Source organism: Prinia subflava, chromosome 4 (genome assembly GCF_021018805.1).
Source record: "Prinia subflava isolate CZ2003 ecotype Zambia chromosome 4, Cam_Psub_1.2, whole genome shotgun sequence".
In the NCBI taxonomy this organism is placed as follows: domain Eukaryota; kingdom Metazoa; phylum Chordata; class Aves; order Passeriformes; family Cisticolidae; genus Prinia; species Prinia subflava.
Genome location: NC_086250.1, coordinates 4,766,345 through 4,772,387, shown reverse-complemented (window position 1 = coordinate 4,772,387; position 6,043 = coordinate 4,766,345).

The window sequence follows — 6,043 nt, the reverse complement described above, 5'->3', positions numbered from 1 at the left end:
GACAGCTCTCAGGATGTACCTTTGCAATAGTACAAAACTTACTTATCAAGATCACTGTAGATTTTGTCTCCATTACCACAGGCATTTTGCTTTACTTTGCTTTATTTTCTCTTCTCCTTGCAGTTCTGTACAGAAACCTAAAACTAGGAAACAAAGTTTCTTTCCTAATTTTAAATTGCCTTAGGAAACAAAGTTTCTTTCCTAATTTTAAATTGCCTTAGGATATGGAATAGTGATAATAGACACAAAGAAAATCTATCACACTTTATCTGAGAAAGTAGATCAGATGGCTAAAGAGAGGGATTAAATGATTAAATGATTTTCTGACCTTTCTTCCAGCATCTGCCCCATGTATGTGCAAGAACAGGGATGGGAGTTGGTGTGGTACTCACTGAAAGGAAGTTCCTCATATCCTGGCTTTTGGGGGTGGAGTTATTTGCATTTTATTGCTTAAAGACCATGACCAGCACATTTAGACCCTGTTTTTTACATTCAGAGCTCTGATTATGAACTTCCAGCAGGTATGGGCAAGGTGTGTCTATTATAAGAGATTAAATGAAGGGCACTCTGGTAGAAGATATAAATAGTGCATCTAGGTCTGGAAATTCTTAAAGAAAAATCCAAGTTCCAGAAGCCTCAGGAACTGTACACAATCATGGTGTGTTGTTCTCCTTCTGTAAGCAGCATTTTAACATTGAATAAATGCCTTGGCAGTTCTAGAAACACTCCTGATCTGTGCCAGACATAGAGTCAGTCAGGTGACTCATACTAACACAATTTCCCTTTTACTTCTGTTGTTTGGGTGTTTATTTCTGTGCTCTGGTTTTTGGGTTTTTTTTATATTATAGAGTTTTTTTGATGGAAGCATCTTGATTTTCCCAGGAGGTAACATTTTATCAAAGGTGCGTTGATAATTGATGTCAGACTGGAAATGAGATTCTGGTCAGATCTGATGATTCATGCCCAGATATTTACCCCAGATGAAACTTGGTAAAGCAAGGTTTTTCAAACAAATAAGAATTAACATCATTCTTCATAACAGCCCTCAATGGATAATAGCACAAGCCCTGCCACAGGTAGTGTTAAATGAGCCTCTCACCTATTCTGACAACTCTGTCTCCTTTCTCTGTGTTCCCAACATGTTACTGGTTTTTGAGTGCAAATTTTCTTTTGCTGTGAAGAGAACGTAGAAGTTTCTTCAAGGGAACAGCTTGTACTTCAACAACCAAGTAGTACAGAATGTGCAAAAAACTAAACAGTTGGTCAACCAAGTGGCATTCTCCAAAATCTTTTTATCTCCTTGCTTCTCACAACAGAGAAGAAGTGAAGACATTCTCCCTCCTGATTCCTCCTGCTCCAAAGGTAAGGCTTCAGCAGCCTGAGAGGCAGAGGGGGCCCTGGGACTCTGGTTTGACTGCAAAATCACATTACTGACCCCAGGATCAAAACTGGTACCTTTGTCCTGTGTGAGAGCTGTGACATCTCTGAGCTCCATCGCTGGGAAAATCCTCCAGGAATGAAGAAAAACCTGTTGTCTTCCAAGTTCATAAGAGAAATTGTTAACCAAAAAAGCCATTTTGGAGTCAAACTTGCAACTCTACCAGGCCAGGCGTGCTTTCAACTACTGACTGCAAACCATTTGGTTTAGGGATCATTACAGAGAGAGCTTGATGGGCCATAAATCACTGTAAGTTCACTAAAATCGATGGAGAAATGAAAAAGGCAGTGAGTTTTCATCAGACTGCAGGAGATTTAAGGGCATGAGCCTTGTGTTTACCCAACTCTTCCTTGAGGATATCAAAAAGCTCTTTAGTGGCATTTTCAAAGTTTTTCTGTCAGAATAACCACACAAGACAGAAGACAGCTCAGTTACCTGGCATTTCTTTGCTTTTAGATATACAACTGAGCAGACATAATGACCTATGACTACCTGGTTTTATGATGTTTTCTGGTTGTTTAGCAAAGAAACAGAAAGAAATCCAGCATCTCTAAACCCTCAGTTTTCTGTATGCATTAGGATCATGTACCCTACAAAAACCAAGCCCTCCTATGGCTTTTGTGTTCCCATTATCAACAACTCCTGTCTATCCTGGCACAAAAACAAGTTAGGAATGAAGAATAGTTGTTGCAGAATAAACAGAAAATACCTCAGGCTGTCAACTTAAATTTAAAGCATTCAAAATATTTTTATAACGTAAGAGAGAGGTAACATTAGATTTAGTCTGCCAGTTTTCATTGTGGAGTACAGTCATTTTGCCTTCCTCAAGTTTGAAATATGGTCAAAGTTTTTTCTAGCTGAAACTGTTAATATAGATCTGAATCACATTTGTTTTTTACTCCAGTGTTACTTTCTATTTAATTCATGTGTTTATTCTGAACTACATAAACATAATTAAATCACAGCTCAAGTTGGGGATTGTTTTCCAACAGGACTAAGTGCTGTGTTTTAGTTAGGTGTTCTAAACATGCTGTATGTAATGTGATTGCCACTTTTAGTGAAGAGTGAATTAAGTCTTGAGTGATTAAGAATATCAGAAAGCAACAGCTCATCAGATTCCTGTAGATGAGTTTAATGAACTTAAACGAGGGGCAATGAAGTAATTGTTACAAGAGAAATACAGGTTGTGACAAAACATTTTGATGGAATCCTTGAGATTTGGTCAGAAAAAAAAAATACATTTTGCAGGGAAAAAAAACCCTGGGAAGTATTACTAAAAATCTTATAACACATCTGCATCTTAAACCAGAGACATTCTGAGTCACTGATTGTCAAACCTAAATAATTCATCTCCTCAGCTGTGTTGCAATATAATTAATTTATATAAAATGCAATATTTTCTTCTCTAAAGTCACCAGGTAGGAAATCATCAAAAGAGTTCCATGTTTCTCAGAAGGAGATATTGCAGCATAAATGAACGAGTGCTCTTGTTATCTGCAAAAACCATAAATGACTTAATCTCCTTTGAATGCATATTTATTTTAATAACATCTTATCAATGGAACACTGATGTTACATATTATTACCTCTAAAATTAGCATTACATTAGGTCACATAATCACAGATTTTGTGCTGAGTCCTGGCTCAACTGATGAGATCAAAGAGACCTGAAATACAACTTCCGTGCTAGTAACAGGTTATAGTAATAATAATTATTAATATTATTGTTGTAGTTATTAAATCTGAAATATCTGAGAGGTCCTGCCAGGTTTTCTGTATTGATTGCTTCAACTTTTTTTATTAAGGTGCAGGTGCACACGTCAGAAAACCATCTCCTAAACATAACAGATAGATTTCTATATAGAATTTTATTCTTCACAGCCAGTAGAAGGTATGAATCACACGAGATTACAATGGCCATATATAATATTGTATCAGTTGGAGAATGGCTCATCAGGATACCTGGTTTGCAGGGTGGAACACTGAGCACATGAATGAAATTGCAAATGAGAAGAATTTGCTTTAGGAGACTCTGAAAATGTTTCCCATCAATGCTTGTAAGTATGGATCTGCATCTTAAAAAGATGATAATGAGTTTAGAGGAAGAATTTCATTTTTGGGTGTCCTATTTTGGGTAATTTGGGTAACAATTTTGAGTTTAAAATCATTAGTTCTCAGAAGTCTGAAAAAATCCAGTACCAGGCTCACTGAACAAAGCATCTATTAAAAAAATAAAAAATCAGGACACCTCAAAAACATTTAAACTTTTTTTTACAGCTTTTTTATAAGTGTCATTTCAGAGCAAGCACACAAACAAGTTCAACCCTTCTGAAGATAATGAATGTTTGCCAATCCCCAATTGTTCCAATCTCGTATTTGCTTTATATGAGATTTGCAAATACCTGACCTTCTTTTGATTGGAAAAATGGCTAGATCATAAAGTTATGAATCAATATACAAAACAAGAGGAAATTTACTTTGCAGTCAAAGGTGTGATCAGAGCTGAGCGAGCTGAAACTGCTGAATCTGGCTGACACCTGTTCAAGTGATGAAAAAGGCACCTGCCACAGATCCTGGGAAGGTGTTTGGACAGAAAGACAAAACCCTGTGCTGGAAACTGAAAGGCAAAGGCATATTCAGAACTGTTATCGCCAGGCAAAAATTACCCTTCAGTCAAGAAATGAAGGGGTGGGAACTTCAGATAAAATAATGTTTCCAAAATACTTATAAGCTATATACAATATAATTTTTCAGACATGCAAAGCTCACTCAGAATGAGGGAACATTTTGGTAACTGGTTATAAATAATATAACATCCCAATTTTTGAAGCTGTATTTCTTTAGAGTAGGAAATATATCCTAAAACACTTCCTTTTCTTGTATGTTTACTGTCATCTAACTCATACAAATGGAAGCTTTCAAAGCCCTTACACGGTCATGTTTCATTACTGAATGTGAGTTAAACATTTTGGAACCTGCATCCATTGGGATGCCATTATAAAGTAAACCTGAAATACAAATTTTTAATTAGGAGTTTGACTTACAAATCTAGTTTATAAATGCTCTAGAAAATGTTGTTTTATCTAACTTGCATTTCTTGACTGAAGAAATAAGACTGTAACAGAGTAAGGAGGTGAATGCAAACATCCCAAATTCCAAGGTAATCTGTTCAACTTCAGTGTGTCAAAAAATGCCTGCCTTGAGGGTAACAGATCCTCCAAGCAAAGTTTTGGAAGATAAAGAACACTTCTCATGTCAGATCATTCAAATGTTTATGTGTAATATATAATTGTTATTCCCAGTTTTCCTCTCTTCTCTGACTTCACAGTGTTGATGGAGACTGACCTAAGAGCTGAAGATAGAAATGGAAATACCATGATTTCCCCTTTTTACTGTAGATCCCAGAGGACACCTTCTGAGAGAAAAACTGAAGAGCAGAAAGGAACAAAAATAGTTCATGCTGATCACTGAGCTGTCACTGCAAGAGGGTAAGTTGCAGCAACGTAGAAAGAAGTGATTACAAGCAGGGCAGTAATTCCTTAACAGGATTTTTCTCTTTCAATCTGGGCAGTGCAGGAACCCACTCCAGCATCAGCACAAACAATCCTAGCCCTGCATGCAGTCCCTACCCAGAGGTCCCCTTTTTTTGAATCAACTGGGCTGGATTATTTGCAGATTTTCATTGTTAATACCAAATATTGGTTGGACCGGTTTATTCTTGTTACTGTAATCAATTCTGTTCCTTGTATTTCCAGTCCTTTTCTTTGCTCTCTTAATTGGGCTTTCAAAACGACATCTAAGGGCTGATGTCTTGTAGAGACTGCCCACGTGCTCTCTGCACTGGGTTTTGATAACTGTTTTCAGCATTTCATCTGTTTTCAGAGGCAGAATAATTTAGGTAATACATCGATTTGACACATTTTTATTTTGATTTTGGCCCATCCATACTTCCTTAAGTACGTGCTGCCACGTGAGTTTTGTTTTCTGCAGTTCTACATTTATTGAAATGCCCAGTCCTCCTGAGCTTTTTAAGGATCAATGGGACCATATTTGTTCAGTAAATTGCCTGCTGTCCATGTCAATATTGACATTTTTTTTGCCAGTTCGAACTGACTGAAAAGTGCATCCCTTCTCCATTAGTGTCATCAATATAGAGATAATCACAACTAACCCAAAGATGGGTCTTCCAGACCTACTAATTATTGGATGACCTTAAGAAGTAGCTGTTGAATTTCCTATATCCCTGGAGGATTTGTCAAACAGGGCTGGAATAAGGGCATTTGTCAGACCTGGATGGCAAAAGCATTTCTTACTCTCCATAGTGCTTCTTTTTAACTAACTCAATACATTCCTGAAGTCAAGGAAAACAACAAACAACTTTAAATCCTGTGTATTAAAATGAGGATTAAAAAAAGACTAGTGGGCTGAAATTAATGATGATTCAAAAATGAGTCAGCTATTGAATTCTCCTTCAAAATCTGTTTTCAAGAAGGGGAGAAAAAAAAAAGAATAGTATGAATAACTGGAAACTAAGGAGCTTTTGCAAGTAAATACTTGCAGCTACTTAGTGTAAGTAAGGAATTCCAGAAAACATGCACAAGTAGG